General features: G+C 43.1%; 1 protein-coding gene across 6 annotated transcripts in view; it reads left to right on the top strand.

Annotated features, from left to right (window-relative positions):
• The window catches only part of RAPH1 (Ras association (RalGDS/AF-6) and pleckstrin homology domains 1), a 342,732-nt gene that overhangs the window by 50,005 nt on the left and 277,387 nt on the right, over positions 1-15,340 (top strand). The window lies entirely within an intron of this gene.

Here is a 15,340-nt window from a genome sequence, read left to right as displayed (position 1 = left end):
ATCATCCTGTCTCGTGCCTTTTCTCCTAATGCAGGTGGTTTTCTGAAACAGGTTGCAGCACAGAGACTACACAAAGCGGGACCACATTGGATAATAAGGCAGCACGAGAACAGAAATACTAGGATGACACCAATGACCATCAGAACCTTCCATCCCCACGCTGATACCAGAGTCCAAAACCACTCCATGAAGGACCAGTTTCCCTTATCTACGTGTATAGAGTCGGAAATCTTGTGTAGTTTAGAGATCGCTTCATAGACTGTTGGAGCATTATTTGGAATAAAAACACAGCAGCTCGATTGGATCATTCTGCATACCCCACCTCGATCTGCAAGTATTACGTCTAGAACCATTCGGTTCTGCAACGTCAAGAGACGATCCGCCTGAAGCTCAGCTGTTCAGTTACTAAGGGCACCAGCAGTTTCCGTAATCGTAGATTCAACTACTCGTGTTAGTTGACGTAGATTTCTACTATTGGCCATAGGCCCCCAAAACGGAAGGAAACCTTTGAAAAAGTCTCCAGCTTCTTGACCAGCGGTATCTTCCTTGCTGAAGACACCTCTTGCTACTCTGGTCTTGTGATAATCTGAAGAAGCAGTGTATGTCGGAGGTAACAATCGAGCAATATAACATGAACCTGAAAAGTCAGCAGGCAGCCATGTATATGCTCTGTCCTGACAGATGAAGTAGGTACCCCTAGCAGTCAGAAAGGCAGGGGAGGAGTTAGACGGAAATACGTAAGTCTCAACGCACTCACTCCTCCCTAGCTGAGCTCTCAGATTTCTCCCATTTCCTTGCAAACAGACTTGACCTCGGTGAGGCACAACCCAAACTGAAGTGGAGCTTTTACGCTTGCTTTCTCCCAAACTAAGGCGATACTCTGTAGAGTTCCAACTCAAATACACCCGTAATTCATCTCTAGGGTAAGATGGAGTATTATTGACGTCTTTAATCATGTCAATAATTCCCTGGACTAAAGCTTTGTTGGCTGAGTTGTATTTAGTGGACCGTGGTGGACGCGGAGGATAGGTCTCAAGGGCATATGAAAAAATGGTCTGAAAGGCCTGAAATGATCCATTGTAGCTAAAAGGCAAGACTAGATAGGGAATGCCTTTATCCATAGTGTGAGGTATCAAGCCACACACCCAGCAGTCTGTAGTATTAACTACCAGTTGGTGTTGATGCAAGAGCTGTACAAATGTATTGTTAATAAATTCTGAGCGTCGAGCTTGTTCGTGTTCAGGAAATGAGTGAAAAGAATGCATAGAAGAAACCGTAGAAGTAGTAGGATCAAGGGGAGGTACTGTAGTTACTGGCATAAAAATCAAATGTACACCAAAGACGATTCCACCCACCAACGTTATCAAAACAATTAAAAATGTAACTGCACATTGCATTAGAAAGCATTTGCTGTGAAGTATTCTGTACAGTCTATTTCTGTGAACATAAATTACATTTTCTCGTTGCAGCTCAGGAAGCTCCATCTTCTACGACCGTTCGCGACCACTGATGATGTGTACGTAGATGAAAATGCCTCTATCAGCCCTGGGAGTTCCCAGAACTAACAGAAAGATCGACCTTGTGTCTGACCCCCGCAGATTCAACTAGGCACACAGCCACGACCCTACGGCTACCCAGACGGCAAGGCAATTTTTAAAACAAAAAGAAACAATACAAAGTTTTAGCAAACTTCCTGGCTGGAGGCAATGTATAGGAAATTCAAATCTGAAAATAGGCAGTTTCCTGCTTTATTTGTCCATATTGCGAGAACGTAAGTTGTATCTCAGTTTTGCAGGAGCTGTCTGGTCTGGAAACAATGTATTTTCAGCCGACGTTGCAATGTTCACGTTTTCAGATGACAAATGTTCTTTTGGTGCAGATGGCAAATGTTCGTTGGGTGTGGATGACAAATGTTCAGGGTTCAAAAGAGCAGTTTCAAGAGGAGAGTCAGAATTTGGTGAATCAGTGATCAGTTCTGCATCGCTGAAAGGTATGAACCTGGGGACTTGTTCCGTTTCAGAGGCACCGATTCCTTTCTTTACCCAGTTGTCGTAAGGAAGTGGCAAAGGCACACGTTTGACATGTGTCGTATGGATCCAGTTCTTCCTTCCGGCCACACGAATAGCAGTTCTCGTTGCTAGTAGGACTTGGAAAGGGCCAATGAATCTGGGCTGAAGATTTTTCGTTCTTGCAAAATTTCTAATGACCACCTGATCACCCGGTTTCAGCTGATGGCCTGGACTCTCCGGTGGCTTTGGCAATGCATCGAAAACCTGTTGGTGAATAAGACTCAATTTAGCAGTCAAGTCGAAAAGGTAATCAATTAACATTGGGTATTCCAGCTGCTTGAATTCTTTTGGTCTAGGTACCCCCCAAACATTTGCAGGACGACCAAAAACTATATCATAAGGACTAAGCCCTACTCTAGAATGTACAGTTGCTCTTGTTGATAGCAAAGCCAAAGGCAATGCGTCTGGCCAGGACAAACCCGTGGATGCTTGTATCTTAGCAAGTTTCAGTTTAAGGGTGCCATTGTAACCCTCGACTAAACCCCCGGACTGGGGATGGTTCGCACTATGAAACTTCTGTCTAATCCCTAGACCGGCACACACACTCAGCATAACTTTCCCTACGAACTCACTTCCGTTATCTGACCATACAATCCGTGGCATTCCGTATCTGGGGAAGTATTCTTTAAGAAGAATTTTGGCAGTGGATAAGGCAGTATTGTCCTTTAGCGGGTATGCTTCGATCCATCTGGAGAAAGCACAAACTACCACTAGGACGTATTTCAGATTATTACAACGATCCATGTGAATGAAGTCTAGCTGGATCACTTCGAAGGGGCAGGAAGGAGGAGCGAAGTGACCTACAGGTGTGGGAATTCCCTTGCCAGGATTATGCACCAAGCATACCATACAATTTCTCACCACTCTCTCTGCACACTTACTAATCCCATCATTCTTCCAGACCGGAGCCAACATCTTACAAATCCCTTTTGAACTGATGTGTGCTGTTCCATGTGCCATCGTTACTACTGCAAGCACATACGCATCAGGCAACATCCAACGCTGTTGTTCCGACAAGTCAATCCAACACCCACTCGAGTCCAATTTACCCGTGCTCTCTCTCCATGCAAGTTTTTCCTCCTCAGTCGCCTCTTTCTGAATTTCCTTCACGCTTTCCACTGTGTCCTCACACATTCCAGACTCAGAAATCCATCTTGCAGACGTTGCAACATACATTCTACTCATCATATTTCTAGCTGTCTGTTTTGCAGTCTCATCAGCAAAAGCATTCCCACGACCAACATCATCCATGATTGCTTTATGAGCACTGCATTTCACAATCGCAACTTCAGTCGGCAAGGTTAGAGATTCCAACAAGTCATTAACTAGCTGACCATGTTGAATCTTAGTCCCATGGGACGTAATGAAACCTCTCTCTTTCCACAAACGGCCAAAACTATGGGCCACGCCGAACGCGTACTGACTATCTGTGAACACATTCACTCTCTTTCCCTTAGCTAAAACGCACGCTCTTGTTAGCGCGATCAATTCTGCGGCCTGGGCAGAATTCTGACTCACTCTTGCAGTCTCCACAATCGTACTCAAGGTCGTTACTGCATAAGCAGCAGTCACATCACCATTCTCCAATTTGAAGCAAGACCCATCAACATACAACGTGCCATCTGGATCTGACAACGGAGTGTTTTTTAGATCAATTCGTCCTTTTGTTTCTTCCTCAGTTTTGAAATAACAGTCGTGTGGTTCGGAATCACTCGACTCTTGGCTAGTCGGCAACAATGTTGCTGGATTCAATACATTGCATCTTTTGATCTGAATATGACTAGCTAACAGTGTCAGTTCATAACCTGATAATCTAGCACTGGTAAGGTGTTGCGTCTTGGTTCGGTTCATGAGTGTATCCACCGCATGAGGAACCATAACCACTAGCATATTGTTCATTACTAAACCAGCAGATTGTCGAATGGAAGCTGCAGCTGCGGCTGTAGCTCTCAAGCAACTAGGCAACGCTCTAGCTACTGGATCTAATGTTGATGAAAAATACGCACAAGGGCGTTGTTTATCACCAAATTTCTGCGTCAAAACACTCAATGCACAACCTTCTCTCTCGTGGACATAGAGCGTGAATGGCTTACTGTAGTCGGGTGTACCCAATACAGGTGCTGAACACAGTGCATTTCGTAACTCAGAAAAACTCTGCTGACATTCTGCAGACCATGGTACCGGACTCGGAACATTTTTCCCAGTCAAGGCTACCAGTGGTTTTGCTAAAAGAGAAAAATTTGGGATCCATTGCCTACAATATGAGGTAATACCTAAAAAGGCACGTACTTCTCTCTGCGTGCTAGGAACATTCATCTGTGTAATTGCTTTTATTCTCTCTGGGGTCAACTTCCTTCCCTCCTTTGACAAGAGATGACCTAGGTAGGTCACTTCTTGGCAGCAGTATTGCATTTTTGAAGGTGACACCTTGTGATTCAAATCTGACAAGTGATGCAATAAAGAAATCGTAGCTGTTTTGCAAGTTTCCTTGTCATCAGCAGCCACTAGAAGATCATCGACATATTGTATTAAAGCAGAACCAGGAGGAAGTACGAAGGAATCTAACTGGCTTTTTAATGCTTGACTGTAAATGGATGGGCTTTCACAATAGCCTTGTGGAGCGCGTTTAAACCTGAAGCTTCGTCCTCCTAGAGAGAAACCGAAGATATCTCTGCTTTCTTCGGCTATCGGAATGCTGAAAAAGGCATTTTTCAAGTCGACAACCGAAAACCATGTTGCTGTAGCAGGAATCAACGTTAACAACGCAGTAATGTCTGGAACCACAGGAAACTGTGGGATCACAATTTTATTAACCTCTCTGAGATCAATTACAAACCTATATACTGGAGGTTTTGTAGGGTCAGTTCGTTTCAAAATAGGCAGTACAGGACTATTACAGACATTACCTCTAGTTTCTTCTATAACGTCTTTCTCAATCAGATCATGCACTATCAGTAGGAGCGCACGCTCACCTTCACTAGAGATTCTGTATTGTGGAATTCGTGGAAGTTTGACATTTGCTTTCAAAGTTACTACATAGGGTGGAATTTCCAATAGACCTACATCATTAGGACCAGTCGCCCAAAGAGTATCAGGGAGTGAACGCAGCTCTGGTGGGAGCGCATCCATCGACAAGTACATCGGAGAGATTATTCTTTTACCCAACGTAAGCTGTACTCCTGCTGGAGAACAGTACAATGTCGCGTACAGGCGTTTTAACAAGTCTAAACCAAGCAGATTTTCGTTACAACCTGTCGTCAAAATCAGGGGTGCTTTCAATTGACAGGGTCCAACTGAAATAGACAAAGGACCAGAAACAGGGTTATGAACAGGGGCGCCCGAAAAACCTACTGAAACGTTTGTTGAGCCAGACAAAGGTGCGCCAGGGAGTTTCGCATGTATGATAGAACTTTTTGCTGCACCAGTATCCAACAGAAACGGTTCGACTATACCTGATGTTGCTACTGCGACATAAGGCCCACTCTGATCTACTGGAACTGATACTACTCCCTCTCTTTGTCCATGGCTGTCCTAGTACTCACTTTGCTGAACTTCCTCACTAGCTTCATAATAGTCTTCAACATGATATTGTGGAGACCTATTCTGTTGGGCAGATTGTCCATTTCGCTGGTCGAAATAATTAGAAGGGCGATCACTCGTCTGCGGAGGCATAGCACCTCGTCCTCGACCTCTAGAGTTTTGCATAGAACTACCACGACCTCTCTGAGCTGCCGCAGCATTATTTTGTGCCCGAACTGGACACTCATTTTTGTAATGACCTTCCACTTTGCAATAAGCACATTGATTCCATTGGTATTGTGGCCTTTGAAAATTATAATCCGTTCTTTGATATGACCCTTGCTGCATATTAGTCTGATTTGTGCGAGGCGGATAAGCTTGCTGTAAAAGTACTTTAGTTTTTAAATCTTTCGTCTTTTTATCTGATTTTTCCTTCTCTTCTTTATCCCTATTTTCATAGTACTGGGCAGTTGCAAGTATTTGCGCAGTCGTAGAGACAGCCCACGCACTTTCAGAATTCTTTAATTTACCACTAAGTTCTGGTAACAGATTGTGCACAAATTTATCAACAAATAATCTCTGGCCTCCTTCTGTGCTCATATCCTGACCACTATGATCCACGAAAGTCTCCTCGAATCTTGTGAAAAAGTCGGAGACGCTTTCGTCTTTCTTCTGTTTGCACGCGGACAATTTGTCCCAGTTAACGCGTAATGCTGGCATCAAGGTTTTCATTAAATCGATTATCCTACCAGGCAAATTAGCAATTAGGGGTTCTGGTTTGGAACCACCTATTTGTTGACCATCCGCTGCAATTATAGCCGCCCAGTCACCACCTAGGGCAACTGGATGGTTCTCTTTACGAATTTTAGCCCAAATTGGTTGCGGTACTACATTACCAAATAGCAGATCTATGTCAGCAAGATTCAATACACAAGCGTCAACTGTTTGAGCCAACTCTTTGTAGTACCCTGCAGGATTTTTACGCGGATCTGGCAAGGCCTGTTTCACTGCTAATACTTCAGCTCGCTTCCATGGAATATGTATCCATACTCTCTGGAATTGGGCCGGAGCGGCTGCAATACCAAGGTTTACATTAGCTTGCACAGCTTCACGCCAAATTGGTGGAACCTCTCTCATTGGGTATTGACGATTTTGTCTTGTACTGCGTTTCTCTAACTCTCTCGGTGAACGAAGGGATGAGTCGGTCCTATAACTTAGAACCAGTTCCATCGCTTCTTTTATATTTTGACCGACTATCATACCTGCAGCAAACTCTTTCTGAACATTAATTAATTCTCCTAGATTTGATTCAGGGTCATCCTCTTCCAATTCCTCACGTAGAAGGAAACACATTTCATCGAACACATATCGTTGTGTCGGTTCATTCCATTGCATAAATGTATCTAATACATTTTTTACATTATATCTTTCAACTTTTGAAACCCATCTAAGAGCAGTGGAATCTAATATTCCTCTTTCTTCAGTACTGGGAAGCTGACTACGCCTCTGCACAGAGTCAGAGGTAGGAGTCTTAATCAGAGTTTTATAGAAGGGAGATAGAATATTAGAGACAGAATCAGTGATTCTCCGACGAACAGAAAGTGGAGTCATAATATTAGCAGAAGCAGTAAATAGAGTAGCAGTTGGAACAGATAGATTAGGAACAGTAGGAGTAGCAGGAAAAATAGCTTGTGAAGTAGCAGGTGTGAGCGACACAGGCATAGGTAAAGAAGCCGGCAACCCTAGAAGAGGGGTTGTCGAAGGAACATTAATATTGACCACAGGAGGTACAGGAACTTGATTCAGGGGAGCGGGAACAGGGACACCGTGTTGTCCAGCAACCGGTAATTGAACATTCGGTATAGGTGGAGCCGTAGCACCCTGTGCATATGGTGGGGGTGATCGTAACAAGTAAGACAACAGGGGATCCTTTTCAGGGTCCTCTACTATCTTAGCCGTACTCGATGGTAAAGCAGGATAGCACTTGTCTATCGCTAAATTACGCTCTCTATTGGCCACCTCCATCGCTTTCTCAGACTCGTTGAGTTGCAGCTGCCTAGCAGACTGTTCTAAAGTCAACTCTTGCTCTTTCTGTTCTTTCTTCAACTTTTTAATTTCTCTCTGTTTAGATTCTTTTCGCCAATAACGGAAAGAATCAAACATTGCCGGCCGGGCTTTCTTCTTAAACAACCTTCTTTCTAGATTATCGAGAACTTCAGGTTCAAAACTACCATGTAGTGGCCAACTAAGGACACCATCTTTCTCTGTGAAGCGGATCCATACCTCGTTATAAGAGATAGGGCCCACACCAAATTTGCAATATAGATCATAAAGGGGAGTTCCAATCGGAGGAACCAAACACGAGTCCTCCAACTGGGAATCACTGTTGCAACTGAAACAAGACAACATACAATTTTTCCGACTTACCATTTTATAATCCGGAACACAAAACAAACTAGACACAAACAGAAAAGATGCGCACTCGAACCAAGAACTTAGGCCTACCAGAACTGATAAACGTATCGATACCTGAACTGAACAGAATGATTATCGTAACCAGAATAACCAGTGATAATCTTACAGAACTGAACTGAACTGAGAACTAAAAGGATTATCCAAACAGGAGCAACCCTCACAAAATACTTAACTGAGGTACTGAAGACGTCACCAAGGAGAAACCCGTCACGTCTCGCCGTACTAAGGACTGCACCTCGGGTCCAAGACAGGGCGACGGTCAAGGCAACGGACCACTGCAGCCGTTTGAACGGGAGCCCTCGCGGAAGAGAACGTCGGGGCCACTTTTGCGATATGCCGGGATCGATGAAGTGGGGCGCCTCCCTCTGAAATCTTCACACGAAGCTCCTCGAACTCTTCAGGCTTTTGGACCGGTACCGAATGACGTCGCCCAACGTTGGGCGCCAATTGGAGTTCTGGACTTTTTGGTTCCGTCCAGAGGTGTCAGGGAAAACACCCGAAGACCCCGGAGTTCAACCTGTCTCGGTGCACAAACAAACAGAAACACGGGCTTCTCGATGGTGGCGTCAAAGACCAAAGGTTTATTACTGCAGGGACACAGAAGTCACAGAAACTACACATGGGCAGTATCTAGGAGCCTGTTCAATTTGTACAAAGAGGGTTGTTCCTTATATACTAAATATTCTGCTCGGGGCAAATTCTTTACATGTTACCACAGTTCTAAACATTCGTGTCTTAAACAATAAATATTTGGCGTTGCACAGGAATCGTCAACAGTATCTGATGTCAAAACATTACGAATGAGGGGTTCCCACTATTCCATCATAATCCCATGTCAATTTCTCGTTCAAGACCCGGACCGCCTCATCGTAAATTTCGTTACCTCCCCCTAATAAAGGCCCAGAAGGAAAGGAGCAGAGCCAGGTGTGGTAGATAGAAAGACAGGATAAGAGATGTTTGTGGGTCGTAAATGGGCACGGTTACCAGCTTCGGCCGCCTAATCATGATCAGGCCAACGAACACAAGAACCAGTATAGCAGGACTGGCCTCAGGCTGGGGAGGCAGTTCTTGCCGAGTCATGCTGCTACAGCGTTGCTGGCCTAAGGTGCACGTGTCACTAGCAAGGTGAATCGCCGGCTAAAGCCTACGTGTCCTTAAATGAAAAGAGGTCATTGCGTGTCCATTGACTATGTGAGGGCAAGGAATACAAAATGGCTTCCGTGTTCTAAGATGGATGCCATGGGTAGAACAGAAATGTGTTTGTAACTGGAGTGCTCTTGCTCGTTGCATAGCGAAAACACCAGGATATACTAAATGGATCATTTGCGGTCCACTGATACTAAAATTATGTATTTACGACAATGTTACAAACACGAGTAAAATCGTCACGGAACCTCAGCCTGGGACAATAGCGGCCGCTTCTTTGAAATGCAATAGGTCTCGCATTTACAAGAGCTTGAGCTATTGGCATTGTAAATGACTGCCTCTAATTTATGAGTAATTTAGCAAAACAGATAAATAAAAGGTATTGTCATTTAGAAAATCAATATCTTAAACTCTTGCAAATGCGAGACGTATTGCAATGCAAATGCTTGTTTTAATTTGATATAGAGCAAACTCAACCTGAAGGTATTGTAGCGCTGCATCGTTCTTTTTAACCCACTCACCTTGCCAGAAGTTTCTCATCCTTCTCTCTCTTTTTGCTTTTTAAATTTTTTTATTTTCAGAATATTTATATAGCGCACACTGGACCCGTAGGTATCGTTTTGCTTTGCACGAACAGCATTTACACATTCATTTTCCAGGCACGGGGAGTGTAAGTGATTTGCCTCGCATCTCAGGATGTTGATTCAATGCAGAGACTTGAAACTGGTTGTCGAGGTCTGCAGGCAGCAGTTCTGGCTGTAACGCCACATCTCCTTCAAAAAACATTAACATAGTCAAATAGCTTGCGCAGAGCTTTTTAGCTTTAATGTTTTTAAAGATTTGCACATCAGCGGAAGGTGCTGTGCAACCTGACTTGAAGCAAACCAAAAAAAAAGCGCTCCGATACCGTCAATGCAGCCTGCGCAGTAGCACTTTGTTTTTATTTACTTTCAGTCATGCTGCACAGTAGCCTTTGCTGCTGAGCAACAGCTTTAAAAAAATTGATACCGCCAATAGGTCTTGTATAGGCGAAACCTATTGGCTTTGCCAATTGATTGTTTATAGACCATATGATTTGATATGGGCTTCAGACCCTCTAGGTAGTCTTGCTAGTTGAGTCATTTAGTTGTGTTCATTAGTGGAAGATGCATTTCATTCATCCCATGTCCAGTGAATGTGTGAGTTGTATTTGTGCTTCTGTATCATAGCTTGTCTGCAGCTTGGATGACCTGAAGTGGGTAATTCTGTTAAAAGCAGCATCAATAGAATGCCCTTTCAGCTTGCTTTTCTTGTTGCGGGTACCAGTGATCTTTCTCCCATGCGCTCGTCAAGCGGCCAGTGTGCATCCGCAACCATTTTAAGTTGTAAGGGCTGTGCTAGACACAATAGCAGGCTAAGCTTTGGGTGGATTTTGTTTTATTGATTACGGTCTTGATACAGCCTGGATCCCTCTGCTTGTTTCAGTAGGTGCAGATTATGCAGTGGCACACTCTGTGCAGACTTATTCACTACTGTTAATCTTGTGCCCATGTTGCTTTTACATTTCATGCCTGCGTCCTAAATTGTTGAAAATGTAAAACAGACTTACACCATACTCTGAGCCGTTACTATTAATGCTCTATAGAGTGCCTTTGGGGATATCTAAAAAAAATACTATCATGGTGGGAAAGGAGACCTGCAGCCACTAAACTGGGATTTTTTACACCAAAAGCCACACGAGAAAGTCACAAAATGCTCAGGTCTGGAAGCTGTACTCCGCCTGCCAGGTAACTTCCGGTTATTTGTGAAAGGAGGGGAACAATCTGTATTTCAATACATGTTCTCGGATTTGCCCATTAATGAGCACCTGCTGCTGCCTTTACCATGACAGCGATGCTGCAGGTGCCTTCATTGGAGGGAAGCCCGGCCAATAGGAGCTCACGATACATTCAAGTGTGCAGACTGCAGACGGAGTTACCTGACCTCCAGTGACTGCAGCTAAAAATCGTGTTGCGTTTGATGGAACAAAAGAAAATTGAATTAGCCCCCTGGGCTTCGAGCACAAGTTACAGCAGTCGTAGTACGGGGTGGATTAGCCTATGGCTGCGAAATGTAAGATCATATCAGGCAACCCTTTGTGAAGTCCTTGTCCCGACTCTGACAGCCAGTTGTTTCGAGAGAGATAATGTTGCAGGTTTATGGAGGTGGAAAAAGACGAAAAGAACAGGAGGCGGTGGAGTCGGCGGCCCCGTGGCCGGGGGGAGGAGGTGGTGTGGGGGGTAGCCTGCTTCAACCTATGGCCTGTTAATCTTTGCGATTTGAAAATCTCAGGGGTCTCTCAACACAGTCTGCAAGAGGAGGGGGGACGGTCTTAATTCTGTTACACCACAGGGTGGTGTAAAAATCCCATTTGTTAGAACAAAACACATTTTCCATTTCTTTATCTAAGGTTGTGACGCCTTTTAATGGATTAACAGCAACTCGTTGACTAAAAAGATGGTGTTAGGGTTATTTTATGATAGGCAGAAGGAAAGTGGGACTGCATGGAAATCGGGAGATTTCACAACATGCATTTCTCCCTCTCCAGTCTGCCTTAATGCTTGCATTGCTTCTTTACATTTTTTGGCTACTGGTGGCAGAAAAGAAAACTACAAAATCCAGTTTGTCTTGTAATTTTGTTACTTTTTCGTACCTCTTGTAGATCATTTGTAGTAAATGGCTGTTCTGCTTTTTCCCCAAATATAAACTACCTGTTGTGTGTCTAAGACTTTTTTTTCCGCTTAGGTGTGGCGATAGCCAAAACCTTTTTATTTTTTTTAATATATAGGGACAATATACTTATTTAAAGAGGCTTTCATCCAGCTTTGTTGATTTGTCATTCGTATTTTGCTTCTGATCACTACAGCATGGGCAGGCGATGTCAGCCCACTTCACCCACTGAATAACTTCCCTTTGAATGTCTGCATTTTGCTCTTTCGCAAGGAACACATCCGCACACAAGCTAGTTCCCTTCTGTGCCAATGTTTTTTTTATTTATACATTTGATGTTGCCCTTGTGTTAAGAGTCTCATGTGACAGCAGGGCCCTTCATACCAGAAGCTAGCACAGGCCAAATCCACCCTTCATAAGTTCATGTCGCCTTGTAAATTCCTTTTGAAGTACCCTTTCTTTACTGTTTAACTGCTGGTATTTCACAGCATAATAGATTGTGTCCATTTGAAACTGTTCTTTATTAAGTTATGTAAAGCTTTACTATTATACATGTGAAATCATAAGCGAACAATTCTTCCGAACATGTTTATTCTGTATTAAATTTCACCAATGGTTCTTTAATAAACTTTCCCAGGAAGAAAAACAGCCTTTGTGTTTAATTTGCAATACTTGTAACGCCATTTTTCATTGCGCTCATTCCTTTCTTTCTTCCCTTCTTTCTTTGCTTCTTGTTTCCTTTCCTTTCATTCCTTCTTTACTTTTGTGCTTTCCTTTTCTTTCATTCCTTCTTCTTTCATTTTCATTGCTTGTTTCTTGCTTTCTTTCACTCTTGCCTTTTATTATTTTTTTGCTTTTTTAACCTTTCTTGCTTGCCTTCTTTCTCTCGTTTGCCTTCTTTCTTTCTCGCTTGCCTTCATTCTTTCTCGCTTGCCTTCTTTCTTGCCTTCATTCCTTGTTACTTGCCTTCATTCCTTCTTTCTTACTTTAATTCCTTCTTTCTTGATTTTCTTCTTTTGTATTCTTTAATTCTCTTGCCTTTTTGCCTTTCTATTTTTCCTTCCTTTTTTCTTTCAGCCTTGTTCTTTCTAATTTTTATTCTTGCTGTCCTTTCTTGCGTTCTGTTTTTCATCTTTCTTTCCTTCTTTCTGTCCTTTCTTTCTTGCCTTCTTTCTTTATTTCCTTTTTTTTCCATGCATATTTTCTTTCCTTCTTGCCTTCTTTATCCTCCCTTCTTTTTTTTTTCCCGCTGTCTTAATGGCAAGAGGCTGACCGACTATCCCACAAAGATTGGCTTTTTTTTGGTCTTTTACTAAAATTATGTGTATGGCATCTATGGCACCAACCCCATCCCCTCCACTTTCCCCTTCTTTAACTCCTCCATTGATTGTTGTTAAAAAGCCAATAAAAAGCAATAACACATTTGTGTTTATGACATAGTTATTTATTGGGGGGTTTCAACCACACTTCAGCCATTTGTCTGTGGTGGTGTCATTCAAAATGTTCTCTAACCCACTCAAGCATGCATCAAGGTGTAACACATCACGCCACTTCAGCCATTGGATGACCTCACTGAGTTACTGCATCTTTAGTCAATGTACCTGTTTAGATTGTCAAACTCCCAGCAGCTTTCTCAACAATAAAGTTTTGCAAAAGCCCTAACAAAACAAGGATTTCCATAAGGCTGGTAGACGACGCCAGACCTATTGGTTTTGCCAATGCTTGTTTTAAATGTCTTTTTTTACTTAATCCTCATTTCACCAACCCCCACACTGTTACACTGCACTTCTAGAGTTTACTTTCGTCCATTGGGATAGGGAGTGATGCCCTTCCCGACCTTCTCCACGAATCTCAGCTAGTCTTTTGTTTCGAGGTTATCTTATCTCTGCATGATGTTTTTTTAGACCTGTACAAAAGGGGGTGGTGATGGACGGAGCATCTGAACCAATCAAACACTCACACCCAGTCAAAAGATCTGGGTTTGATCCATCACCGTTCTTTAGCCCACTCTGCCACCCCAGTTCAGACATGGCTATATGCAAATCAGTCTGACCCTGTGCCTCATGGGAACAGTCCAGCCCGAACTGCCAAGCCATGCCTTCCCTGGACCGGAAACAAGCTTCCGAGTACCGGTTTCTGGCATTACAGCCGTCTTCAGCCCGGCTTGCTTGAATCCAGTGGCAAAGTGAGCAAGGGTTTTTTTAGACCTGGCATTAGTCAAGAACTTTTGATTTTCCTGAAATTATAAGCATCACATACTTACTTACAGGGACTTTCAACCAGTCCTATTCATTCATTGGTATGTTACTGAGTAATTCATAGTTTTCTTCCTCCCACTACAGCAGGCAGCAACCCCACTTCAATAATTGGCTAACTTCACTTACGTCATTCTACCCTGTTACAAGGAGCACATTCACACAAAGCTGTGTCTGCCTGTACCAGGGGCAACTTTGATAAGGTGCGCTTTTTGACACCTAAAATATTTGAGCTTTTAGTCATTTTTTTTGCTGGGGGTGATTGACGAGGGTGCCGCAACTTTCCCACCAATATTGTTTTTAAAAAACCATGACAAAACAAGCAATAGCAAAGCTAAAAAAAAAAGTTGGCTTTTTTTAAATGCTTGTTATTGTGCAGTGTGGCTCGAGACCATTTACCTGGCAACGTAGGTATTAGTTTTAAGAAGCCAATTTGCTTTTGAGTTTAAACTTGATTGCAATGCAAGGCTGGAGAGTGATCACACTGACTTCATCCACGCACAACATTGCTAAACCAAATCAAATAAAAAAAAAAACAACAAAAAAATACAACCACTAAAAGGTCAGAAATTACTATTATTGTTTGGCTTTTTAGCTGAAAACCTCAGGTTGACTTTACCCAGTTGTGATAAACCACAAGATTGCACATTGTTGACGTGTGCTTCGTTCTTCTATTTTTAGGGATAGAAAGCAGTGATTTCAGGGTTCAACAGTCTGAGGCCAAAATGTACAGACATCACGAGACAATGAATGCGTGGTTAACTGCTGTTTTATTTATGGATTTAAAAACCTTCAGTTAAGCCTGGGCCATGGTGCTTACATTGTTGCAGCACTGCTTCCAACAATATATTGCCACAGCCAAACTTCTGGGCCAAGCAAACAGATGTACCTGGTGCATTCACTTCATTTTATGCAGTTACATTTTATGTAGATTTGCACATCTGAAAATTAAGAGACAAGCAAAAAGTGTGGTGGTGACTTGGTAACTGGCGTGCAGAACCCATGGACAGCAGTTTTTTGCCATTCGCCCCTGTTCAAATGCTCGTTGTCGTCCTGTATGGTGTTGCTGCCAACAAGTTGGATGTTCTGGAGCATCAGGAAATGGAGGTTCAGATCGAAAAGAGTTGTTCTGATGCGATGACGAGCACAGCAAGCAAGGTATATCCCTTGAAATTAGCATGGGGCTTT

The sequence above is a fragment of the Lissotriton helveticus genome, chromosome 3_1 (genome assembly GCF_964261635.1).
Source record: "Lissotriton helveticus chromosome 3_1, aLisHel1.1, whole genome shotgun sequence".
Lineage (NCBI taxonomy): Eukaryota > Metazoa > Chordata > Amphibia > Caudata > Salamandridae > Lissotriton > Lissotriton helveticus.
The sequence above is the reverse complement of the archived record's forward strand: the minus strand, read 5'-3'. Positions and strand labels throughout refer to the sequence as shown.